This window comes from Miniopterus schreibersii, assembly GCF_964146895.1.
Source record: "Miniopterus schreibersii genome assembly, chromosome: 6".
In the NCBI taxonomy this organism is placed as follows: Eukaryota; Metazoa; Chordata; class Mammalia; order Chiroptera; family Miniopteridae; genus Miniopterus; species Miniopterus schreibersii.
In genome coordinates this window covers 86,514,452-86,542,096 of record NC_138107.1, presented here as the reverse complement: position 1 = coordinate 86,542,096, position 27,645 = coordinate 86,514,452, and the positions used below count along the sequence as shown (strand labels likewise).

Here is a 27,645-nt window from a genome sequence, read left to right as displayed (position 1 = left end):
CTCCCAGAAAGGTCACCTTGAAGTGACCCTTCCTCCTGGGAGGACTGTCCGTCTCATCGCCGCGGCCCCAGCCGCGCGGGGACCCTCCCGTCTCCCGGCCTGGTTGCGAGCGGCCGGGGGGAGCGGAGAGGCGTCGGCCCACGGTTCGTTTCAGACTCTCCGCCGGGGCCGAGCGCCGGCTGCACTGACGTCTGTCCCGGAGGGACGGGGAGTCACCCCTGGGATCGCGGTTGCAGTCGGCCCTTGGAACATGCCCTTCGGCCGCGCCGACCGCAGGCCGCGGGGGCGCTGCTTCCCCAGGAGGAAACCGGGGAGCAGGGGAGGGGTGGCTCCTGCTGAACTACAGCCCGTCCGCGCCAGTTATTCGCACAGAACTCCATGTTCTGCGCGTCCGGGAGAAGCTGCCAACAACCTTCCCCGCCCACGGCAGCGAAAACAGGTGCGCGGGGGCCCCGCCCCGCCCCTCAGGTGGCGCCGGCCCCGCCCACCCACCTGCGCGCGCAACCCCGCCCTAGCGCGGTCTGGCGCGGGCAACGACGGTCCGCCTGCCAGCACGTATTTATATTGTGCTATTTTGGTCGCTTGCCCTGATTGGCCGACCGCGAGTGACGACACGCTTGCGCGCCACGGGGCGGGGCGACATCCGGGGGAGGAACGCTTCCGGGGGCACCGCAGGGTGAGTGGGACTGCGGCCCGTGGAGGCTGTGCCGCGTGGGGCCCGAGGCCCTGACCGATTGGAGGGGCGCCGCGGCCCTCCACGCACGTTCTTCAGTGTGTCGGTTGGGTTACATTTTAACGAAAGAGCCTGTGTGGGTTGAAAAGGGAAGAAGCAAACACCCGAGACGCCGGGAGGGAGTTACTGCACTTCTCACAGGCCGCGTGGCGGAAACGCGAACCTCGCCCGCGCCCGCCCAGAGCTGCGTCTCCTGTCTGGAAGCGGTCGCTCCCTCCGCAGACCTGTCTTTCTGCCATTCTTTCTTCTCCCTTAGCTAAACGGGACCTCTGTGGCCTTATTATTTGTCGTCCAGAGCCGCCAGGCCTCCCTCTCTCCCTCCGGTCCTGTTACCCACCCTTCTTTGAAGCCACATGAACGAAACCCTCAGACATCTCAAAAGGATCTCATTTCCATCTCATTGCCGTCGGGTGATGAGAGCCAGGCCTGGCCTCCCTGGATTCTGGCTGTCCATCCCGGGCGGCATGGCTTCTGTGTCTCAGGGTTCTTGTGTTTATTTGGGTGAGGAACTGGTTTGGAGCTTCTTTGGTGAAAGTTACTGAATAAATACCGAGTGTGATTTCGAAATGTCAAAAATCTTGATCATACTTAAACATAAGCAAAAAGGACCATTCGAAGCCATCACTTGTTATCGGATGGGAATTTAGCTTGAAAGGAGTTCTGTTAATGAATTCTGTTTCCTCCTCAGAATCACAAATAGCCCCTCTGGTTGCAGAGCCCTTCGTGAAGGCTTCCTAGATTTATTGAGCTCACGGCCTTGAAGATCATTTGCAGTTGGATGTAGGAAGACTGTAACTTAGTAACTACTGAATATGAAAAACATCATGAAAAACTGCCGTTTATTAAGTATTTTCAATGTGCCAAGCATTGTAAATGCTTAAGAGGTGTTTCATTTAATCCTTACAAAATCTCTTTAGATACCATTATTATATCCATTTTACAGAAAAGGAAACTAAGGCCCAGAGAGATGGAATAACTTGACTTTGTATGATGGCAGTGCCAGGATTCATAATTCAGGGTTGTCTGACTCTGACATTTGTGCCCTTAACTACTAAGCTTTGTATAGTTTCTTTTCTCCTGTCTTATCTGATTGGAAATTCAGCCGTAGACTGGCACAAAAGGAGTTGAGATCAGTCAATGAAGATGTTTGTCCTGCTGCTGGCTTTTTAGAAGAAAAAGGATTGCTACTAAGGGAAAAGACTGGTGCGAGGGGTCTTCACAACCTTCACTTCCCCAGAACAATAGACCACATTAAACCTGCAGTACAAAGTTTTTGGAAAGATTTTTGATTCTGCTGTGCTTGTTGATAAGGAGACTGGATTGTATACAAAGTGGCCTCACATAATCCCCTTGGTTGGTTAGGAACCAGGAAGCAAACTGGTCATAAGATGACTCTTAAACAGTTTTCTACCCTTCCCCCGCCAGAGCTACCAGAACTGCCTGATGACGGTTCCAAATACACATACAACAGTGCAGTGGGGATTGCCTTTGGAGCCAGGCAGGCCTGGGTACAATCTGCAGTCTACACTTCTCTGAACCTCATTTTCTTCATATGTGGCCTACTTTGCTGCAAGGATTAGCTGAGATATATGAAGTTCCTGGATAAGTTTGTGGTGGATATAAATACTCAAAAATGTTAGTTCTCTTTCTTGCCCCTTCCCCTAATTGTTTAAGAAAAGCATGTAGCTGTAATGACTATACCTTTGTTGTTCCTTTTATAGACCTACATACTGTATTGAATGTCACAGGTAGTAATTTACATTAAGACCATTTGTCACCATTTATAGCTCTAAATGTCCTTACTGAAACTTCAGCAACATCATTTCCAAGTATCAGCTTCAGCTTTAGTTGTGTCTGTTGTTCACTTAACAAATAGTTATTGAAAATCTATTAGGTATAATACATAGGCTATTCTTTAATAGAGCTTTCTGAAGACTTTTCAGCAAAATAGCCTTGTTCACAAACAGTCATTAGGGAAATAGACTGTACTTTTAAGGTAATAATAACCTGTTCTTTCTCATGGTCCCAAGCTCCAACTCTGGCCGTAATTCTTAATGAAAATTATTAGTCTAGCAAGACACACAGACTCATACATAAGGAAAACAAACACAAAATACTAAGAATGGAAGTAGCATTGACAAAAATTAAATGCATTTCTTTTAAAATATAATTTAGAAGATGTTGTTCCCTTTAAAAGGCACTCATTTTGTTAATTGATCTTGCATAATCAACAGATTATTTTCATCACTGCTAGTCAATCAAAGGGAGACTTTTGAGTCCTCTTTGGCAGTGTAAAGGTATAAAATGTGCTGTGTGTGTGTGGCACAGTGTGGTGGTAGTGAATATTATACAGAAATGAAAACTTTGCAAGTCAGTACACATCCAAATATATTTTAAGTGAAATGAGTTTCCAGAAAGTTGCAAAGCATTAAGTTTACCTAAATGGTTTGAATTTAAGTGGAGCTATTTTTTTTTCCTCATTTGAAAGTGTGTGACTTAGGCAACATGTGCTTGACGCCCAGGAACCTGTTTGGCTTATTTGAGTCAGTCAAATGAGCAGCCAATTCAATAGAAAAGAAATTAGACAAACCCACTTTTTTAGACCACATTAAGCTATACTTTTAGACTTAGGAGTCTTTAAAAAAAATTTTTTATTGATTGATTTTAGAGAAAGAGAGAGGGAAACATCAGTTTATTGTTCCTCTGATTGCTGCATCATTGGTTGATACTTGTATGTGCCCTGACTGGGGATCAAACCCAAAACCTTGGCGTATCAGGACGATGATCTAACCAAACTGAGCTACCCAGCCACGGCTAGACTTAGCAATCTTTAATAGAACTTAAATCTTAGGGATGGGAAATTGTTATATAATTATATATAATATGATGTGAGAAATTAATACATATATATAAGAATAATTATTGCAAATACCTGGTAAGTTATTAGCTACAAAAATAGTGACATGAGTTGAGTCTGTAATGTAATAGATGCTGGATGCCAGTGTAGTTCATTTTAATGGTTTCGATTCATTCTTTTAACCCCTTTCATTGCCAGGAAGAGTGATGGAGGGTATGATTGATTCAGGTTATTTTTTTCTCCAGTAAAGGGCTGCTTTTAAAACCTGCCTGTACCCTAACTCTACTGTTTCCCCAATATGTCTTCTGTTGACAAAACTGAGGGAGCCAACAGTAGTAGGTAATGAAAGTGCCCTCTACTATTGCTAAGCAAGTGAACACAACCTCCACCCTGGAACCTGAACCAATGAGAATCTGCATGTTAAATGGTCCCTTGGAAGCATTCGTTCATTCTTTCATTCATCCAATAAATAGTTCTTGATCTCTCTCTATGACCCAAGCATACAAGTAAGTATGCTTGCTTGTCATGGGACCTGCTACCATTGGCTTGTAGTCTGGAGGGGGTGGGAGATGAATAAGCAGTTAATGCAGCTGAGAACTAGTTACTGCTCTGGAGTAATTTAACTGCGTGCGAGGGCATAGAGGTAGAGAAGGCCATGGAGACTGCAGGCAACCCCAAGCACAAGGGCGCAGGAGGTGGGAGTGCTGGGAGATGAGGGCAGTCAGAACACAACAGAGCCGCACTAATGTGCTTGACCACCATCCTGCAGGTAGGGTGGAGCCTGAAAGAAGTGAAAATGTCAGAGGCTTCCTGGGGTCGGCAGGCTGGCTTTCCGTGCTGTACTGAAGGAAGGAAGATGGAGGACTCGGGTCGGTTGTACTGTTCTTCTGAGCAGTGTTATTGCCCCAGTACTTGCCATGGTAAGGTATTTTATCGTCTCTGCTTTACCAGATTAGAACTGCACATGAACTTGTGGATTTGGGGGGAAATGGCTTTGTCTCACATCGTCAGTTGTGCTCTGATAGTAAGCAAGTGGTCCCAGCAACCTGGAGGATAATGACCACATTTAATACATGTAGTATTGTAATATGTTTAGATTTGGCCTCTTGTTGGAGGATTTCTTACTGATGTTGCTCACTTTACTGTGAAATACTCAATGAGGTTTCTGCTGGCAACTGCTTAGGAGTTTATAATGGCTCGTTCAGGACCCCAGCTGGTGAGTCTGCATTACAGAATTCCATAGTCACTAAAGGGGCACATTCTAACAGAAACACCCTTGGCAAGATGAAGGCTGAGTGTTCCTGCCAACAGAATCAGTAAAGCACAAGAAATGCACACCATGGAGCGAACACCTTTCAGTCAGTTCAGAGGTATATCTGAGCCAGGCAAGGCTCTGGATACTGATTCTACAAGAGTGGCTGTGTCCAAAGACTGTGTAACTCAAATCCATCAGAATGAAATACAGACATGTTCCCCACCATTTGCTGTGCCTTGCATTGCGGAGTCTTAATTATTCCCTTGATGGTAAAACTAGGGAATTATACTGCATTGGGTGGATCTGGGCAGGATGGTTCACGACAGAATTTTACAGTAGGAATCCTAAAAATGCTGGGAATGCAAGATAAACTTTCTCTGGCTAAAGTCAGCAATTATTAGTGACATTCACTTAGTTTTTGGTCCCAATCCCCTCTCCAAATCTCACTTCAGATGACAGAGATCAGTGGCTGAAATATTGTGGTGATTGTGCTGGGACTCTTGGCTAAAGGGAGGGAGGTACGTACATACATACATACAACATACATACATACATAGGTGACAGATAGGGCAGCCTCATCAGGTGCATGAAAAGCTTGTTAGAGAGGAACTGGCTCATACAACTAGGAATGGGTTGTCTAGATGGGCAGACCTTAGCGGCCTGATGTCCAGCTGTTGTCCAGAGCTTTCCCAGGCATTCTCCAAGGACTGGAAGTTTCCCAGGGGGACCCAGTGGCATTCATCCTAGACCCGGCCACATAACAACTCACCTGCCAGTAGAAGTCTACCTTTCAGAGTAATTACTCAAAGTATTTCAAACTAGGTGTTCAGGACTGAACTTTCTGGTAATAAGGTGAACAATCTAAATTGAAAACAGTCTCACTACAAAACACCTAAAAATACTGGGTAAAATGTAACAAACTTATCTTTAAGGGCATATATAAACTAGCAAGAGCTGATAATTTTAGTGACCTTGCACTGGGGAATATTGATTATTGAGGTTGGGGATTTTAGTAAGTCCTACTTTATTGCTGTAGATCAAGCTTGTCAGTGAAAAGTGAAAGACCTGAATGAGAATTTCTGAAGTCAGTTCTTAAGCTGATCCACGTTGCTAATGTTGCTGATCATTATATAATTCATCATATTCCCATTCTAAAAACAAAGCAAGGCCTGCCTTCCATAATAGTATGGCCCACACAAAGGTGTGCCAACCAGGGCAAGTGGCCTGGCAGAGTCAGGAGAGTGGTTTTATACAAAGAGATTGAGGAGACGACTTGTGAATCTTGAGTGGGGATGGTGGCATGTAATGTGCCAATGTTGGTTTCCTGGTTTTGATGCTTAAATTGCAGTTATGTAGAAGGCTGTCCTCATTTGAAGACCATATCACTAAAGTTTTAGGGGAAACGGAATCATGCCTGTGACTTACTCTCAAATTATTTGAGAGTTGAAATGTTCTTTCAATTATTCTTGCAACATTTTTGTATTTTTAAAATTACTTTAAAAAATACAAAAACCCAAGGACTTCAAGCATGCTGAGACTAATAAGTTTTTACCACGATTGCTACTGAGTGTTCACTGAACATGTAGCAGGCACCCCCTGAGTGTGATGCAATGTGTCCAGTCACCCTCACTGAGCCAGTCACTGCCCCACTGGAAAAATGGATTGCAAAAAGTTTGGCCTGGGAGCAAAATTTCACTTTTGAAATCAAGTGTCTGTTGCAGTGAGAATCTGCAGCACAGTCAAGACAGACTCATTCTCTCCATTGAAGCCTCCTTACAGTTAGAGACCATGTCGAATAAGAAAACGCTTAAATATTGCCAAGGCTCTCCTTGCTCACTGCTCAAGATTAATGTCATTTTCAAATTGGAAATACACCCTGGGTAGATTCAGGTTGTATTTGTGCCCCCCAAGAAAAAGAATATAAAATTATGAATTTAAAAATTGGCATAAGTCCTTGGTGGGGGACCCTGAAACTCAAGCCCCAGTTTCTTCTCGGTGAATCCACGTCTGACTCTACAGAAAGCAGATACATCTACCTTGTCCTTGAGAATCAAGAAGTCCAGTAACTTCCTCTGGGGGTGTCATGTAAATCCGTGTGAATCTGTTTGTCTTAAGATAAACCTAAGCCTTCATTTGGGATCCCCCTATAGGCACCCTCTTGGTGTCAACAGAATGACTGTGCCCACTTTTGAAGGACAACACGTTCAGGGGAAATCCAGGGTTCCAATGGTTTGTTAACCAGGCAAACCCGTTTCTTTGTGGTCATGTTTCACGTACAGACATCACAATGAGGCCACAGAGAACAACTGTGGCCTTCCAGCACAATTTGTATAGCCGCTTTGCAGAATGTTACAGGAGTGTTAAGCCTGGTAACCACCTACTGCTGCATTTTCCTCATCCACACGATGCAGGGGGCACCTCCCGTGTAACAAAATCTACCAGGTGCCTGGGCGTGTGGCACTCTAGACACCACAGACCTTCCCCCCCAGGGAGCCCTTAAGCTTCCTCTTCACCTGCCTCCACCCCTCCCACCTCCTGTTCAGACTCAGGGTCCCATTAGTGGGGCCACGTGGTCCTCAGATCCCTCTCCCACTTGGCTCCTTTCACCCGGGACAAGGCTCCTGCTCTCAGATGGCTCACAGGCTCTGCACAGGCCACCTCCCTGGCGCCTCGCAGGCCTCGCCTCTGCCAGCCCTGTCCCTCCTTCAATCTGCTTTCCTCCTTTCGCTGTGTCCCCTCCTCGCCTCACATCCTTCTCTGCTGCCCAGCATGTCCTTTCCCTTCTCCCTCTGGCAGGCTTCCCCTCAGCCCTGGAGAAACAGCCCATCTTAGTCCGCTCAGGCTGCTCTAATAAAATACCACAGGCTGGTGGCTGGAAACAGCACATTTCTCTCACAGTTCTGGAGGCTGGAATCCAAGGTCGAGGCGCCAGCGCAGCTGCCTCTGGTGAGAGCTCTCCCCGGCTCAGAGCGGGCGCCTTCTCACTGTGTCCTCACGTGGTGGATGGGGTGAGGGACCATCATCTTTGGGGGTTTTATTTCAACATATGAATCTTGGGGGAACACATTCAGACCGTAGCAGAGCCCAGATGCTACCTTCTCTGTGAGATCTCTCAGAGGTAGTCAGCCGATCCTCATGTGCTTCTGGGGCACAGAGCACGCTGTCCTGTTCTGTCTCCATCACCTTCAGTTTAATAGCATGTTCCTGTCAGTCGTCCCCAGTGGCCTGGAAACAGCCAGAGGCAGGGGCTGCATCTTGCTCATCTCTGTAGATCCAGCACCCTTGCACTGTACCTGGCATGTGGTTGGCACTCAGTTGTGTCAGTAAGCTTCAGTTGTTAATAATAATATCAACAAGGGTTCTCTTTACTGACGGCTTATCCTGGGCCAGGTTATTTGCTAAATGAGCCAATGAATGCAGCTGCTAAAATGCATATATGGCCCAAGGAAAGGGTGCGGGCCGCTGGGAGGCCTCCTCCCTCCGGTAAACGGTAAACGAGAGTGAGATGACTTAATTGTCATCTGGGACTGAGATTTGGGATGAGGAAGTCCCGGCTAGTAAACTTTGGTCAGCCAGAGGTCACTGTGGGAGCCTCCCTGGGTGCGGGTTGGGGAGGGAGAGGGTGGGGCTCTCAGGAAGGTGGGGCAAGGGGAGCAGGCCATAGGTGTGGGGCTCTCCAGGTGTGCCAGGGAGGAGAGGGGACATACCGCTCAGTGAGCACTGGTGGCCTTGTGTCTCTTCACCTCTAAAACTAGGCAACGTCTTTGTGTGTTGGCCACAACCTAAAAGAGCAAATAGGAACCTGGAGTAGCATCAATGCACTAAGAATGGCCGTGTAAAAACTTTATAGATTCACACACAAATCCACGTGAGGAAAACAGAGAGCACAGCCAGCTGGCCTGAAGACTGTTCGCCCTGCCCTGTTAAGAGTAGGGGAGGGGAAGGAAAATAGGATTAAAACTGCCAAAGACTCTGGAAAATAAATCATGCTGTTTAGATTCTGCCCATTTCATCAACATTCACGGTTGCTCTCCCAGAGGTCTGGCCTCACCCGAGCTTGGCGTTGCCTGACACCTTCGTTTATCTCTTGGTTTATCTCTCCTGGGGAAATATTTGGGGAAGCGAACTGCACACCCTCTGCTGAGGGTGCCCTAGTGACTCCACTCGGCGCAGCTCCTGGCTGCCATGGAGGCGGTCAGGGTATGTGGCATAGCAGGTCCTCGAGATACCCAGTATCAGAAAGCCTGACACCTGTCATCCCCATTCTGAATCCGGTTGCTCCTCGGGTTAGAGCTTGCCCTGGTATACTGTGGCTAAAATAGAGAGTCTGCCGTACCGTGACATTTCAGTGTCTGAGTAACTTTTCTACCCATGAATTAGTCCCGAGTACCCTGAATACTTGTCCTGTTTATGCCCAGGAGCAAGGACATTTTTAGTCCATCTCATGTAATCCTCACCCCATCCTATGGGACTGGCATTATTATCCCCCTTTTTCAGACCTGCCTACTCTCCCAGCAACTAAATAGCAGAGTGCAGTTTCCAAGTTCCTAATCTCTCCATTCTTTCAACTCCCCCAAGGGTACCTGATCGATGAATCCTGGTCCTTGAGGACGGGGCAGTGGCCATGCACCCTGGCAATTCATCAGGTCACCCACTGCCTTGCGAGGTGGATCTGGGTTGTCTTTACTCTTCCCCCATCCAGTCTCACTGTCAGGACCCATCTCAACCCCCCACCCCAGAAAGCCTCCCCCAATTCTACCAGGGTACACTGTGGTACCCCCAATCCTAGGTACCCCAAGTGTGATCCATGCACCGGCAGCCTTGGCACTGGCTGGGAGAAAAGCAGAGTCTCAGACCCTGCCCCAAATCCACACTTTCACAAGACCCCAGGCAACTCCAGTGCACCTTGCCCCTCTGTGATCTGTGTCTTCATTGCTTATTCAATCTCTATGGTTCTTGAGCTGTTTGTTTCATGGCCTTTTTTCTTAATGAGATTATAAATGGAACATTGGTTTGCCACAAATCACTGGAGATGGTCTGAAGTGCATACTGGGAATGGATCTGATAATTTGGGGTTCTTGCCCTGGAGTGGTCACCTGGTAAGCCCTGTTGAATGGCAGCCTGACCTTCAGGATTATCCCAAGGACTCAGTGGCCTCAGAGGCACCACCTCCATTGACCTTTGTTTGGGTCCTGGAGAACCTTAGGGTCCCCAGGGGAGGTTCTTGAAAGAAATGGCACGTTGATTTTTGTAATGCAAAAGATCCAGCCCCGTTCTGGAATTCTCCCCTCAGGCTGCCCCTCTGACCCCACCTCTCAGGTGAGCTGGAATCGAAGAGGAGCCACCTGCTCCAGCTCCTAGATGTCAGAGCCTGTTCCTGAAAGACCAGGGGGACCCTGTGACCTCTGTCGGGCTGCTGCCACCTCCCCTGACTCAGGGTACTTCTCCAGAACTGTCACTACTCTTAAACAGCTCTTGCTTGTGTTAATCACCTTTTGAGCATGTGCGCTGGCCCTAAGAGAAAAGCTGTGTATTTACTCTTTGTCACTTCCTGTGGGCAGGGTGGGGCCCACCAGGGCCTGCTGTGAAGCAGTAGCTGTGACTCACTGGAAGCGAGGACCTTGCATCAGGGAGGAGGCGATTTGTGTGGTCTTGGAATGCAGGTGTGGGCTGTACCTTCAGAAGTGTTTGCTGATAAAGGAGAGTTGTGGGAAGGCGAGCCTGTTACATAAAGCACATGGGGGGGGGAAGAGGGGGAGAGAGTGTGTGTGTGTGTGGTGTGTGACTGTCCCCACCCCATCCCCTCGGAGGAGAGGGCAGTCTGTCCTGGCAACCTTTGGCAGGGCCCCAGTGCCAGAATGTTCTCTCCTGTGAGAGTCAATGTATCTCCTTGGGTGCAGCCCCGGGCTTGCCCTTGAGGGGAATGCACCTCCTCTGGGCAGTGTAGTTGGCGTCAGAATGCCTTGCCTGGCCCCCCACGAAGGCCAGGTTTTCAGGGTGCAGGTCTGGAGGGGTGACCCTCAAGTCAAGCCCAGGAGGCCGCGCTCCGGGCAGCCAAGCCCAGCTCAAGGACAAGGGTGCACTGGGGCTGAGCTGGCGCCTGCATTTACTCACATTGGCAAGAGCCTCAATGCAAGTGAACCATCATCCCCAGCCCAGCCCAGGATAGGGCCAAAGGAGAGTGCAGATACGAGGTGGCACTGGGTGTGTGAGGACTTCCCCTCCCCTTCTCTGTTGTGGAGGGGGTGTCATAGGATTGGGAGAGTGGAGTCTTGAACTAGCCTAAGTTCAACTCAGTTCTGCCACAGAGGAGATGCAGGATCCTGAGGCAAGTCACTTAACCCCTCTGTGCCTCAGTTTCTTCCTCTAGAAAGTGGACAATAATAACATCCATCTCAGAGGATTGTTGGCGATGATTAAAGGGATTAGTTCATGTAAAGAGCTCAAAGTAGTAGCTAGCATGTAGTAAGCACTCAGTAACAACCATTATTCTCTGGGAACAAGAATCAGTGTCCTGCCCTGGCTGGTTTGGCTCAGTGGTTAGAGCATCAGGCCTTGGACTGAAGGATCCCGGGTTTGATTCCCGCCAAGGGCACATACCTCAGTTGTAGGCTCTATCACCAGCCCGGATTGGGGTGCAGCCAACAGAGTGTCTTTTTCACATCAATATTTCCCTCCCTCTCTCTCTCTCATCGATATTTCTCTCCCCCCCCCCTCCCTCCTTTCCACTCTCTCTGAAAAAGCAATGGAAAAAATATCCTTGGGTAAGGGTTAAAAAAAAAAAAAAAGGTCAGTGTCTGAAAGGGTGTCAGGGATGGGTTGGGGGAAGCATCTTACTCCTGAAACCCAAGAGACAAAGTCATCCAAAGACTCATCTACACTGTCAAACAGAAAAGAAAGCCTGGCACACGTCACTTCCTGTTGTCAGAGGTGCAGTTTAGATTGTGCTAAGAGACTAACTCAGGAAGAAACATTCAACCCACGGGCTGGTTCTCAAGCCTCTGTACCTTTTCATTTTTAGAATTAACTTTATGGTCTCTTAAAATTAAAAGAATATCAGCATTCTGAAACTACACTCAAGAGTTTTCTATTGCTATTTCTATGTAAAACATGATTATGCAGGAGGGACAGGTCTCTCAGCGTATTTGGATGTCCATCTCTTTTTACAGTAGCTATAATACCAATTACTTCACTATTTTCAGAATCTACTTAAAATTCATGTAATTGAAAGATGCAATTACATGTGTTAATTTTTGTGCATCCATTCATTCATCTACTCAACAGCATTTATTAAGCATCTACTACATGCCAAGTTCTGTGTTAGATGCTATTGAGGTTGTAAAGATGCAAGAGATCAGGGCCCTGTCTTGAGGAGACTATAACCAGCACACAACACGCATACACTACACTGGGATAGAATCAGCAAAAGAAAATAAATACAGAAGCTACCATGACATGTTCACATAGGATTAGCTAACTAGTTTGAAAATATAAAATCAAACCTTAAGAGTGTAGATATTTTGCTCTCTGTTGAGATGCTCAGAGACACATTCACTAGTCACGTGGGGAGTTTAGAGGTTTGGAGAGATTCACAGTTACACAAACCACATCCTGACCAGCCGAACAGTGATCAGCTGAGAAAAGGAAAGAGCTGTCTCCTTAGGCAAATGATGTCTCAGCCGGTGACGGAAAGCAAACACAGGAATTCAAAAATAGAATAGCGTTCCTTTCATAAACACTGTTTACTGTTGTATCACTAGTGTAAACTCCACGTGTGCTTCTTGTAGCAAGAAAATGCACTGCTTCCATGAAACAAAAAGAGCACTCTAGTCCTCGAAAGAAGGGGATTGTTGTCACAAGCAGCCTATTGCCTAGCAACAAAACAGCACCGCCTCACACCTTTCTCCCAGTCAGGAAAACCCAGCCTCACCCTGGCGGCTCATTCCTCCTGACTCACAAGCGCAGGGTTCTTTTAATAGGGTCTGTGGTTGGAACAACTGCGTTCACGGTTCTGGTTTAACGCACGAATCATTAGGAAGTCCTGTCCATTGCTAAGGATTTAACCCTGTGGTCAGAGCCTGTAAAAAACCATGGACTAATAAAACAAGAGGACCACTGGGCTGGCTCCTTTTCTTTTTTGAAAACCTATACTGAAAGTTTCTCAAGAGTGTTGCCCTTTGGCCCTTAGCCAGGAACACCGGGTGGCCCTCCTCTGGCTTTCATGCTTAGTGTGGAAGTGGAGTCATGCGACACAGCACTTCTTGTCAAATTCTAACTCCACCGGTGCAAGCCCCAGTCCTTTCAATGCCCCCTTCCTGCCATTGCCTAATGTTGCATCAAAATGAGCAGTTCCTCTCACTTTCAAATGTTGTGTCTCAGTGTTTGGAAGCCAGTTGCTAACCAACAATGTATAGAACAGAGTGTCTTCAGTGATATGACTCACAGATCAATGACTTCACCCTCGTGGACCTCACACTGGGTGTGCCATTTGCTGTAGGTTGACTCAGTGCTTAACCCTTCCAGGTATGGGGGAATTCCTCTTGCCTTCTTTGCCCATAGTGTCGAACATCTCTGAGTGGTGGCAAGGGTATCCGTGGGAGGGGGCACCGCTGGTTAGGGCATATGGCAGTGCACGAGGTACCTTGTTTCAGAACTGGATTAGTTGTTTCTCAGTATGTTTCAGCTATCAACAGGGGCACTGATTATAGGAAAATGCAAATTTCAGTAATTTGGCAATTAGATGTAAAAACAGGAATATGACATCTCTAGCAATGTAGGCAGTTTTACATTCAAGAAAAAGTTCAATATTCCACAAGATTAAATATGTCATTCCATCCCATTTATTACTCCTCTGAAACAGACATTGAAAATGTGTTTTTCTTGTCAGCATCCCAAGGTCTTAGCCCCCTAATGCTACCTGAAGGCCAGGATAGCAGGGAGAGCTCTGCCTGCCCTGCTCTGTGGACGTCCGTGTAAAGGCTTGTGAAAGTTCTCTGTGCAAATAATCAGGGACACCCCGGGCACAATACAAATACCTTCAACTTCAATCTTGAACGACATATCTCCCCCCCCCCCCGATTTCTTGTGATAATTTGGCATTTTCTTCCAATCTTCTGTGCTTAAGATGGGTTTTGATAGGAGTCTAATGACTTGTGGTAATAGCAAAGGCAACAATATTTAATTTGGGTTCTGAAATGTGAGTATAATTTTAATAATGATCATGGAGGGCTCATGATTTCTTCAAGAATTAAGAAGGATATGGAGCACAAGCTGACCCAAGACAGAGAGAAAGTATTTTTTTTTAAATAAAAAGAGACATTATTTTTAGAGTATTTTTAGGTTCACAGAAAAATTGAAGTGAAAGTACAGGGATTTCCATGTGCCTCTGTTCTCACACATGCATACCCTCCCCCACTACCAACATCCCCCTCCAAGCCGTACATTTGTTACAACTGACGAGTCTGCACTGACACATCATCACCACCCAGAGTCCATGGTTTACATTGGGGTTCACTGTGGGGGTCGCACATCCTGTGGGTTTGGACAAATGTATAACGTGTCCACATTACAGATCATACAGAGTAGTTGCACTGCCCACCTTTTCATCTCTCCCCTCCCAACCCCTGAAAACGCCGATCCTTTCACTGGATCCATAGCTTTGCCCTTTCCAGAATGTCGTACAGTTGGAATCAGACAGTATATAGCCTTTTCAGATCGCCTTCTTTCACGTAATAACGTGCATTTACATTTCCTCTGTGTCTTTTCATGGCTTGGTAGCTCATTTCTTTTTAGCAGTGAATGATATTCCATTGTCTAGGTGTACCACAGCTTATTCACTCACCAACTGAAGACATCTGGTTGCTTTCAAGTTTTGGCAGTTATGAATAAAGCTGCTGTAAATATCCATGTGCAGGATTTTGTGTGGACATAAGGTAAATACCAAGGATCACATTGCTGGATTGTGTGGTGAGAATGTTTAGTTTTGTAAGAAATCATCAAACTGTCTTCCAAAGTGGTGGTTCCATTTTGCATTCCCACCAGCAGTGAATAAGAGTTTCCGTTCCACATCCTTACCAGCAATTGATGTTGTCAGCATTTTGGATTTTGGCCATTCTCATAGATATTCATTTTAATTTGCATTTCCCCAATGACATGACTGGAGCATCTTTTTATATTTTACTCGCCACCTCTGCATCTTCTTTGGTGAAGTGTCAGCTAAGGTTTGGCTCATTTTTTAATCAGATTATTTGTTTTCATGTTGTTGAAGGGAAATAGTTATATGGGTAAGTTAGTCTCTTCATCACATAAATACCCACAAAATCCTGCACATGGATATTTATAGCACTTTATTCATAATTACTTGTAGACCCCAGGATGCATTGAAGCTCTTCCTCCCAGAATGGTCCTCAAGCCCACACAGAAGCTCAGAGGCTAAGGGCACAGCCTTGGAGACTCTGCCTCTGTCCCCTTCCCACTGGATGACCTCAGGCAAGTTACTTCCCATCTCTTAGGCTCAGGTTTCTTTTCCATAAAAATTAAGATCATAACAGTCCTTAAGTCTAGATTAAATTGTACAGAGTAAATAAAATAACACTGATAATGCTCTTAGCACAATGCCTGTCATAAGGTAAGTGCTAAGTAAACATTACTTTTTATTAATAAGAAATGAACTGTGGTGTAGAACTATCAGATGAACCTGGGTTTTAAGAACAGGAGTGTTGACCAGTTTGGTTTGTGTGTTAGTTTGCTAGGAATACCATAATAAAATACCAAAGGCTGGGGCTTAAATAACACTTTTATTTTCTCACCATTGTGGAGAATAGAAGTCTGAGACCAAGGTGTCAGCAGGCTTGGTTTCTTCCGAGGCCTCTCTCCTTGGCTTGCAGATGGCCACCTTCTCTTGGTGTCTCCCTTCAAGACCATATATATAATCTGTTCTTCTAAGGACACCAGTCGTATTGAATTAGCACCCACCATAATGACCTAATGTAATTTAATTACCTCTTTAAAGGTCCTGTCTCCAAATATGTTCACATTCAGGGAATTAGGGCGTCCATACATGAATTTGGGGGGGCGGGCGGGAAGGACATAATTCAAACCTTATCATTCTGGAAAATCTGTCTCCTTTTGTTAGGCTTTCTCAGGGAGATGAGCTGGGCTTTGAAGAGACCAGGAAAGGGAATTATTTTCTCTGCTCTACCCACTCTGCACCCTGCTCTCTGGGGCTTGGCGCCAGCTGGAGCTGGCACTGTTCACAGGAACAACAAAAGCTGCCTTGTTAAGTGGAATCCAGAATGCACAGCCCGTGTGTTGTGGGTTGAATTGTGTCCCCGAAAATTCATATGTCAGAGTCCTTACCCCGGCTCCACAGAATATGGCCTTATTTGGAGATAAGGTCCTTATAGAGGTGATCAAGGTTAAAACGAGGTCCTTAGGGTGGGCACAAATCCAACGGGACTGTTTCCATCAAAGGGGGAAATGTGGCTGCAGAGACACAGAAGGAAGATGGCGTAGATTCATCTCCCAGCCAAGGGGGAGCCTGGCACGCTCGTCTGCCCCTGCCCCTGCCCCTGCCCTGGAAGGAGCCACACCAGGGTGTGGGACTCCCCTCCTCCAGGATGGCAGGAAACAAGGTCTGCTGTTTAAGCGGCCCCGACTGTGGTTCTCGGTCAGGGCAGCCCTAGCGGGCACACCCGAGCCTTGTTCACTTACTTGATGACCGTGTGCCTGTTGCTGTGCTGTGCAGAAGGCGCTGCGATGAGTAATACACATTCCTGTCCTTGGAAGGTTTTAGGGTTCAGGGGCAACAATTTCTTAAAAAGTAATTTGGGTGCAGTGCGGCCGGTGTTCCATTTCCTTGCTTTTCTAGAAATACATTTTCAGCTTTTATTTTAATTTGGTGGCCAAACACTGACTTTTGCTACGAAGGAGTTATTCTCTGCAGAACGGGGAATGTTGGGCCTCCCTCCAGTCTTCTGCCCCTGTTGCCTAACTCCCCATCAGCCTAGCCACCCATCCTTCCTCCACAGAGCCTTCGGAAAGGCAAATGAGGTCCTGCAGCAGCTCCGTCTACCCCACCCCTGCCTGGCCCGAGCATTCGAGTGACTTCCCATTTTCCAGAGAGAAGTCCAACTCCCTCAGTGTCACACACCCTGGCGCGTGGTCCGCTGCTTCGGCCATGCTGACCTCGCTCCCTGACAAGGACCTTGGCTTGCTGTTCCTTCTGCCTGAACCTCGCTTCCCTCCTCGCAGCCTGGTCAGTCTGCCTCCCTTCAGATCTTGCCTATTCACCATTTCCGCTAGGGAGCTTTCCTCAAACACCCAAGTTAGGGTAAATCCCCCTAAATTATAACACTAACATTGTGTGTGTCTGTCCTCTTATGCAAGTTGACATTTTCACTTCTTTGTGCAGTTCTTTGATGGCTCTAAGCTCTCTGAAGGCACATGGGTAGCGTTCATTAAAATATCCTCAGGACTTGGTGCGTGGTTGGGGCTCAATACCTGTTGGTTGAATGAACCAGTGAATGAGAGTGAGTGGTTCGGTACTGACCATTAGAATCTGCAGTTGGGGAGGCAAGCTATCATATTTGAAACTAATAGTACTAATATTAGTAGTACTAATATTACTAATAGTAAGTATTAGTGAACATGGGCCAAGTCAGTATTTGAGTATTATTGTGGAAACAAACTTTGCAAAGTTGTTTATTGTTCAGAAACTCTTCTTACCTATGAAAGGTGGTTTCTTCCTCTCACACTTTGAATCTGTTCCCTGAGTATTTACTTAATAGTCTATCCACTACAAAATCTCTTATACGCATTTGGAGAATTTTTAAGAAAATCTAATTCTCCCTTTTTAAAATAGTCAGATACCTGTTGACTATGACAAGTTACTGGATTTCTTTGCTAGACTAAGGATTTTCTAGGCCTTTCGAATTTCATTTACATTAACTGAATGAGTTTGAAGGACTGCAGGGCAAAGGTGTGTCTGCGCCATAGTTTATCTACCAAGTGTTTACTGGCTGGTGCTGGTGTGAGGAGGACTATGAGTCCAGAGGCCCCGCCCTGGGGGAGCTGGCGATCTACCGTTGGACACATGAGTGTACACAGATATGACAGCGCAGCCAGGTAGGGCTCCTCGAGGAATGTGCAGTGCCATCAACTTCACACAGCAGATGACAACCAAGACTTACACAGTGACCCCAACACATCCCATGTCAATAAGCATCACAATTAGAGAAGGAAATATACTGAATCAGACTAGACTGTCTGCCTGTTAGCAAAGCAAGTAATTTGATGTTCATCCGTCTTGACCTTTCAAGAACAGTAAGCGAACATGTTTCCTTATTTTGTCAGCTTCCATGAGAAAATCACTTGCTCTTTTCTTGTCATTTCTTTGTACTCCTTCCCCCTCTTCCAGAGGCCAGCTCTTCTCCCCAGAGTTTAATTATTGTCTCACTTAGTTGGCCTTTCGGCGCTGAGCTCCCTGAGGGAGGTGAATTAGTATTCCCTAAATCACCTGACTTTCAGTGATACTCCTTGATTTCTGGCTTCCTTGAAAATACTAAATAACTAATTTCCTGTTTAGATATTTAAGAATTTGGAGTGAATGGGGAAGTTGGAATCGTAAGATACAGATTCAGTCTTTCGGTTAGGTTTGGTATGTCACTCATCTATGTAAGCAACGTGGAAATTGGGATAGGAAATAAAAATGTTAACCCATACAACACAACTGTTCTTTAGCTACAAGCATAATTTTTTACCAGCTGCTTCTATTCTGATCCCAACTGGGTAAAATTGCTCAGGTGAGTTAAAATGTTTCCTTAGAAACAGTTTTTAATCGGATATGTTTTTAATCTGTAAGGTCCAATGAAGTTTTGAGAATATTACCAAGTAAAGCTACTATACAGTATCTGCATTCATAATTTGTAGAAAGTAGAGTTTCTTGTAATGTGGTTAACAAAGAGGCCCCTTCCTGAGGGTGGAGGGGCCTATGCAGGTGCCCTGAGCAGGTGCCTTGCTCACTAGGTCACTGTTTCCTTGGACCCTACCAATGACCCCTTCGCCAATCCTAGGTAGAGAGTTGTATTAGAAGCCAAATAGTCATTCATTCAATCAGTCACTCATTCACCTAGTATGTATCGAGTGCCCTCTGCATGCCAGGGTCTGTTCTGGGCCCTGGGAAATGCCGGAGAGCACAGCAGGCAAGGTGCCTGCCCTCTTGGAGTTGACATTCTAGCAAACAGAATAGGCCCCAATCATGTAAACAAACAGCCATAGGCTCTAATGTCCCCTGGCATTAAGTGTCATGAAGAAATTAAGGCAGAGGAAGGGGCCAGAGCCAAAGATACATGGTGTTTTAAATAGGCTGAACAAGGAGGGCTGTGAGGGCTGTGACATTTAATCAGACCTGAAGGAAGCGAGGGCCGTTAGCATCCCGTGCAGGGCACAGAGCAAAGGCGAGGCAGGAGCTAGGAGCGCCCAGAGCTGATGTGTAGACACTTGTTCTTTTCTTTTTTAAGAAAACCCAGGAACAACATATCTTAAGTTCATTTCAAGTGACCACAAACATAGCGTAGCTTGAGTTGCTCAGTGATTCGTTACAGTTATGAGAGGAGCTCAGTATGGATTGGTCAACCTGGGAGGATTTAAAATATTCATTTTCTACCAATTTACACATCCCAGCAGCTGGTATGTATTTTGGGAGGAGGGTAGGGAATTGGAAGAAATTCAGGTCAATGAGAGGGAACAGAATTTTCTGGGAAAACTCTTTAAAAAGGGCCAGATTCACCTTTTGTCCTTGGCCCATCCCTGACAGGATTCTAGAGGGTGAGTATTTATCTTGCAATCACCTGGCAACCAGCATGGGGACAAAAGCCACATATCGCCAAACAGAAGGCCAGAAGAAGCTCAGGATCCTGATGGCCCCCGACCACCTTCACCCACTTGAACCATCCGTCCACAGGCTCCTTGTGGGGCAAAGAAACCAAAAGTGACCCTTGCACGCTGAGCCAGTCTGTCTGGTGTCCCGTTACTCTCAGCCAAGTGAGGGACTGATGGATCCACTGTGACACAGGGACTTCTTCTTCCAGATTCAAAGATGGACTTGGTTCTTAATGGAACGTGCAGGAAGATTACTGAAAACTGTAGCCCCTGAATCAAAACTTGTTTGTTGCATGTCATCAGGAAGGAAACTGGTTGGAAGAGAATCTAGTTCCTGCTCTTTCATTTCCACAAAGTCCAGGACCAGTCACCTGTGCGGGGGGCAGGGGACCCTGGGGCCCAACAGCACTGACAGGGACTCCAGACCTCAGTTTCCCATTGAGAGGAACATGACCCAGGCCCAGCCCTCCCACTGTTGTCCGGGATCTGATGTGATTCATGTGAATATGCCTCTGCAGTCCTTCCAGCACCTTTGTCAGGGTTGGTTCTCCCAGCTGTCTTTGCACAACTTCCACATGTGGAAGGCTTAGGGATTAAAGTCTGTTCCCACAAGTGCGTGAGATGGAAGACCTGCTGTAAATGCCAGCACTCTGAGAAAATTCTGGACAATATTCTAGAAAAGTCTTGGAAATTCTAGATAATACCCAATCAATACTCAATGATTTGTATCCTTTAAAAAAAAATTTCTTTTTCTGCTCATTGTCTGCTCTGCAAATTCAAACGAATTGAAACCTGATCCCAGTTGTAAATTAGGAAGCTTGTTTGCTAAGAAAAAAATAATAATCATGATGAAATCCAAAGTACATCACAGACGATCTTAGGCTTTGGACTCTACACACATTTAAATAATATGTGTGAAGTACATAAAACGGTTCAAGCTGCCAGGCAAATTTAGGTTTATCTTTATTGTTGCTGTGGCAAATTCCAGGTCTAGAATATTTTTTAAAGGATTAGCTTTTGTTATCCTTCAAATACCCTGGCAATGGAAGGCATATTGGTGAAACGGGATTCTTTTATAATTAATAATTTATTTGTCTAAGCTCTCCTCTTTCAGTAAAAGCATGGATATGCATTCTAAATGGTCTTTCATAGAACCTATTGGATATGTTACTTACACATCATGGTTTAGGATTTAAATGGTTTAGGATCCAGTGGTTGTACAATAATGCTAATCTACAACCAGGCTAAGATAATCACAGTAATCTGCAGTTAACTAAATTTCAAAGCCATTGTGCTGCTTTGGAGTCTTAGTTGTGAGTGACAGGAAACCCAACTCAAACAGACATAGGAAAGAAAAGGGAATTTCTTAGTTCACTTAACTGAGAGAGTCGGGGCTGGGTCAAGCTGGACTCGAGCTCAATGTCATCTGGACCCCAACCTCTCTTTTGTCACTTGGTTGTAGTTTCTTCCACTTTTACTTAATATTCAGCTGGGCCAAGCTGACATCCGAGTAGTTGGAAGTCCATCTCTAAGCTTCCCAAGAGTTAAAAAGGAAAATAATATAATCCAGAATCAAGTCCCACTGGAGGAACTAATTACTGTTGAAACCAGTCACGGTGGAAGAGATTTACCTTCTCACTGGCCATGTCTGGATCACATGCCTGAACTTAGAGCTGGGGATCTAGTGAGCTCATCAAACCACAGGGACCAACAGTGGGAGCTGCACAGACCTGCAGGGCAAGTATTGGCTCTGTTCCTGGAGGAGGGGGTAAGAATGCTGGCTAGTTAAAGTTAAGATATAACTTATAGGCTCAAATAGCACTTTGTGGTTACAACACCTTTGTTGTTATTTTTCTCTATTCCTTATAAATGACTTGAATTATGCTAAATTATGTCTTTAATTTTGGGGGAATACAATTATTTGTTATGACCCTCTCTTCCCTCCCAACTTTGTGTTTTGGACAATGCCTAGTATTGAGCTGGCAATCATCGAATTATTTTTGAACGAATGAGTAATAGCTGATAGTAGCAAGAACTGTACCAAGTTATTACTGCAGGTAACAATGAGATGAGTATTACTGAAAGGTTTGCTACTTTCAAGTCATACTACTTCCTGGTTCTCTCTAAGTCCGACCAAGCATCTTAAGTGTGATCTGAAATTATGTAACATAAGTTACAGGGTTCCTTTATAGGTCTGTGGACAATTAACATTCCTCAAACATGGGTCAGAATTAAATACACCCATATTTACACTTAATGACAAAATAAAAAATAGACAAGAACAAGAAATATAACCATTAATATTAGGGAATGACTTCATAAATTATTTTTTATTTAATAAAAAATTATTTATTATTATTTATTTTTTGAGGTTTTTAAAATTGTGGTTAAAAAATAATGTAAACTTTACCACCGTAACAATGTTAAGAATACAGTACAGTAGTGTTAACTATACGTTCGCTACTGGGCAACAGGTCTCTAGAACTTTCCATCTTGCAAAGCAGCTCCCCTTTCCTCCCTCCTTCCAGCCTGGCAACCACCCTTCCACTTTCTGTTTCTAAGAGTTTGACTACTTTAGGTACCCTAGATAAGAAGAATCACTTATATGTACTTGACTTTTTGTGACTACTTTATTTCACTTAGGGTTCACTTGATGTCCTCAAAGTTCATCCATGTTATAGCATATGACAGGCTCCCTTTCTTTTTTTGTAAGGCTGAATAATATTCCATTGTACGTATAGACCACATTTCCTCTATCTATTGATGGGCATTTATCTCCTTCCGCTTCTTGGCTATTGTGAATAATGCTGCATTAAACACAGCGTGCAAGTACCTCTTGAGATCCTATTTTTCAATTCTTTTAGATGTGTACCCTGAAGTGGGATTGCTAAATTATGTTTTTAATTTTTTGAGGAACCACTATATTGTTTTCCATAGTGCTGCTCCATTTTACATTACCACCAATAGTGCACAGGGTTCCAATTTCGACACATCCTCACCAACATTTGTTATTTCTGTTTTGTGTTCTGTGTTTTGTTTTGTTTTTAAATATATCTTTATTTATTTCAGAGAGAGGAAGGGAGAGGGAGAGAGAGAGATAGAAACATCAATGATGAGAGAGTCATTGATTGGCTGCCGCCTGTATACCCCCCACTGGGGATCAAGCCTGAAACCCAGACATATGCCCTGACCGGGAATTGAACCACAATCTCCTGGATCATAGGTTGATACTCAACCACTGAGCCATGCTGGCTGGGCGATTCTGTTTTGTTTTTTGATAGAGGCCATTCTAACAGGTGTGAGGCGATATCTCATTGTGGTTTTGATTTGCTGAAAATGTATTGAAATGGTTTTCTAAAAGGAGTTGCCATGTTCACCTAAAATAGCACTGTGGTGTTATGAATATAATAGATGTTACAAATACAATAGGTGTGGGGACCTGCCGAAAGTACTGTCCACTTCCTGACTGCCATCCAGGCTATGGAAGAAGTTTTAGGAACTTTTTCCTGCAAATGAAATGCTCTCCAATAGTCTCTACATTTACCATATGTTTTATTAGTGAAATCATTGGGCAGCTTTTGCTAATAATTGTCTATGCTTCTGAACTTGTAATTCAGCATTTTTACGAAATTCTGTTAAGATAGACAAGAAAATTGCATGCTCTGTATTGCAGAGTTAGACTTACCTGGGTAAATGGAAATGCAATAAATAAATGGAAATATAATAAATAAACCAGTATGGAAACAACGCAGCAATCAAATAGAGTTAAGATCCATACTAGTTAGGAGACAACAAGATGGCAGCATAGGTAACTGCAGACCTGCCACCTCCCACAACCACATCAGAATTACAACTAAAATATAGAACAGCCATCATTCAGAACCTGAAATCTAGCTGACCAGAAGTGCTACAACAAGGGAACTGAAGAAGCATCGAGACCAATAGGAGGGGTGGAGACACAGGGCAGAATTGGGGCAGAATCTTAGAGACTCGGCAGTGGTCCCGCACCCAGGTGCCACGGTTTAAAACTGGGAGAGTTATCTCAGTTGGTGGAGGTTTTCTGGAGGAGCAAGGGGTCCCAGTTCCACATCAGGTCCCCCCAGCCCAGGGTTCCAGTGCTGGGAAAAGAAGTCCCACAACTTCGGGCTGTAGAAACCAGTGGGGATTGTTTTTTGGGTCTGAGTGGAGGCTGTGGGAGTCCCAGGCAGCTTCTCTTAAAGGGCTGGTGCATGCTCTTACTCACACTCACTCCCTGTGAGCTCCAGACCTGGGAAGCAGCTCGAAAGGAACCCGGGACATTTGAGGAGGAACTAACTTGCCTGGAAACAGGGAAAGAGCTGGAGGGACAGCTTTCTCACAGACAGAAGAGTTGACAGAGGCCACTGCTCCTTTGATGAGCCCTTCCCCCCGCCTCAGATCTGGCAGGCAGGCACCTTCTCTGAATCTCCATCAACCTGACTCACACCTTTTGCCCCATCCTGGTGATTTCTGGAGACCCCGCCCCTCCCTAATTGCAAACTCATCCAAGCTATTTCCAGTGGCTTCTCTATGCAAGTGGCCTGTCTAGCCTCAGGCTTCGTACTTTCCTAAAGTCTCTCAAACAAGCAGCAGCTGCCCTCAGCGTGCCCTCTCGATAAGTGGCCCCAGGCCTGGCACTAGGGGCAGCCTGCATTGGTTCATAGCGTGGCCTCTCCTGGACACTTCCAAGCCTAGTACAAGTAGCAGCCATATACTGATTGCTGTGTAGCTCATGCTGGGTGGCCCTGGGCAGGGCACAGGCAGAGGCTGACTTTGCACCTCCTGGGAGGCCCCAAAGACCCAGAGACAGTGCACCTGGTGGTCAGACTCGACCACACTGGATTACAACCCTACCACATCCACGAGTGACACACTCAAGAGGTGCACTTGGTGAACACCAAACCTTCACTGAAGTAAATCCTGCTCCATAGGGGTGTCTCCAACACAGCAGCTCTTCGGCTGTAGTTGCAGCTGGTCCTCACAGCTAATTGGCCTGGGGGGTCAATTCCTCCCAGTAATGCCAATAGCAACCAAGGCTCAACTATAACAGGACAGTGCACACAGCCCACACAGAGGAGCACCTAGAAGGCCCAGCTCAGGTGACTGAGGAGACTGAGCCACTGGACCCTACAGGACACCTACTACACAAAGCCACTCTACAAATTCCAGGAGGCATAGCAGCTCTACCTAATACATAGAAACAAACACCAGGAAGCAGGCAAAATGTGGAGACAAAGAAACGTGCCACAAATGAAAGAAGAGAAGAAATCTCCAGAAAAGAAACGAAATGAAATGGAGCCAAACGAGCTACTAGATACAGAGTTCAGAATAATGATTATAAGGATTCTCAAGGATCTAAGTAAGACTATTAAGGAAACTATAGATCATCAATGACATAATAAAGTACCAATTTGAAATGAAGGCTACATGAACTGAAATGAAGAATAATTTACAGGGAATCAACAGTAGAGTAGAGGACGCTGAGAATCAAATCAGCAATTTGGAATATGAGAAAGAAAAAACACCCAACCAGAAGAACAAAAAGAGAAAAGAATCCAGAAATATGAAGATAGCATAAGGAGCTTCTGGGACAACTTCAAGAGGCCCAACATTCATATTATTGGGATACCAGAAGGAGAAGAAAGACAGCAAGAAATTGAAAACCTATTGGAAAAAATAATGACAGAAAACTTCCCCAAGTCCAGGAAGCACAGAGGGTCCCAAACAAGAGGAACCCAGAGAGGCCCACAGCAAGACACATCACAATTAAAATGCCAAAGGTTAAAGACAAAGAGAGAATCTTAAAAGCATCAAGAGAAAAGCAGTTAGTTACCTACAAGGGAGCCCCCATACGACTGTCAGCTGATTTCTCAGCAGAAACCTTGCAGGCCAGAAGGGAGTGGCAAGAAATATTCAAAGTGATGAAAAACATGGAACTACAACCAAGATTGCTCTACCCAGCAAAGCTATCATTTAGAATTGAAGGTCAGATAAAGAGCTTCACAGATAAGAAAAAGCTAAAGGAGTTCATCACCATCAGACCAGTACTACGTGAAATGTTGAAGGGTCTTCTTTAAGAAGCTAATGAACAAAAGAAACTGACGAACTAAATAGATTCAGAGGCACTGACGCATGCAACAGACGATCATATCTCAGAGGGAAGAGGGAAGGGGGGGGAGGTGGGAAAAGATTAACTAAAGAAGTTATATGTATATATGCATAACCCACGGACACAGACTAATGGGGTGAAGGCCTGGGGAGGGGGTGGAATCGAGGTGGAGGGGTCAATGGGGGGAAAAATGGAATACCTGTAATACTTTCAACAATAGAGATAAATTGGAAAAAAAAAAAAATCCATACTAGTTAGAGCTTGCTTTTCTGACTTGGATCACCTGCTTCCTATAGTCTGCTTTCCCTTCTCTTTATCCGGCCCCGATCTCTCCCACATTAGAAAAAGGACATTGGGTGCTCTTCTGATTGCCCCCAAAGGATGTGAGCTCTTTATCCTTTGACCTTACCCCACTCTGTACCCCTCACAGCAGTCCCTCATGTGTGCTGAGGTCTGGTTATCTATGCCCATCTTATTCTTGCCCTTTTGGGCTCTGCTGGAAGATATAAATTTAACAGTAAAACTTCTTGTGTTTTGCAGTGTCTTAGTGTTGATCCCCACACACTTGCCTGATGCAACAATGTCTGACTTAAACGTGTGGATTCCAGATGAAGTTCTACCATGATCTTCTTTCCTAAAAATCTGCATATACTTCTGTGTATCTCCTTGAAACAATTTCCCTGTAAACTTTAAGAAGTTGGGGATGAGTTTCTGCGGTGGAAGTATTGCCTTGTTTAAAGTCTAAGGAGGCCACATGCCAGTCAGAGTTTGTTCTTGAGAAAAGGAAACCCCCTGAAACAGAAGCACGTGATCTTGGGTGTGAATGACATATAGCAAGGATGAGCAATGCCAAGTTCAGTCCTGTGGCAGATGAGCACTGGACATCATCTCTTGTTTCTAATAGTAATTTTTCACTTCTTGTTGTAAAGATGAAAATCACAGGAAAGCAAAGCTGTGGCCGTGCTCTGTGCATTTTGATGTGCTTTGGAAATGTATCTTCAGGGATTAGCAACAATGGGACACGGATATTAACAGCTGGCATTTGAATCAGTTCTTTAATGAGGCAGATTTTATCGGCTCCAGTGGATAGAAGAGGAGACTTCGGTCACTGAGGTCACCCCAGCTCCTCCCAGATAGAGTTCTGTTTTGGTCGCAGGTCTCTGGTACAGGAGGGCCCAGAACTGGAAGTCAGGCTCTTGTTGCTATCTTTCATTCCAGCCTCAGTATATTCCATCAGAAAGATGCTTCTCTTCTCTGGCCCCGTGTCCCAGGCCCTCTGCCAGTGCACACATGTACACCCGTGCGCACACGCGCGCACATCCCCCCACACACCCTGGAGAACAAAGAACAGGGTGTGGAGTCCCTGTCTGCTGCACCTTCGCATTCCCACAGAGCCAGCCAGGATTCTGTGCTGTGGGGGTGGGGGAGCCAGAATCTCCCTGGCCTCTGAGCAGGGACCGGCAGCTGCCACATCGTCACCTCAGCAATTCCCACGATGCCAAGGGACCGACAGTCTCCAGGGTTCTTGGCCACAGTTTCTTCCTCCCTCCGGAAAAGCTCACCAGTTCCTGTGTTCCTGCCAAGTAGTAAATATTTATTAGAGGAAGTGGTGACTGCATTTATTCATTGAGAATCTGCTCTGTTCAACACAATATTAATCATAATTCATAATTACAATTTCCTGGGCACTCACTTTGTGTGTGAACTGACTCTAATAAATATCACAATGACTCCAGGTGTTGTGGTTGTTTTACAGATGAGAAACGGCAGATGGCCTAAGAATCTTGCTCAGG

The 27,645-nt window shown here is 45.5% G+C and overlaps 1 long non-coding RNA gene across 1 annotated transcript; it reads left to right on the top strand.

Annotated features, from left to right (window-relative positions):
• Positions 1-635: 635 nt before the first annotated feature.
• Positions 636-27,586, top strand: LOC308559039. Its single transcript, XR_013999085.1, has 4 exons — positions 636-676; positions 2,159-2,368; positions 4,360-4,510; positions 26,393-27,586. It is a non-coding gene; the product is annotated as an uncharacterized lncRNA (long non-coding RNA).
• Positions 27,587-27,645: the final 59 nt, after the last annotated feature.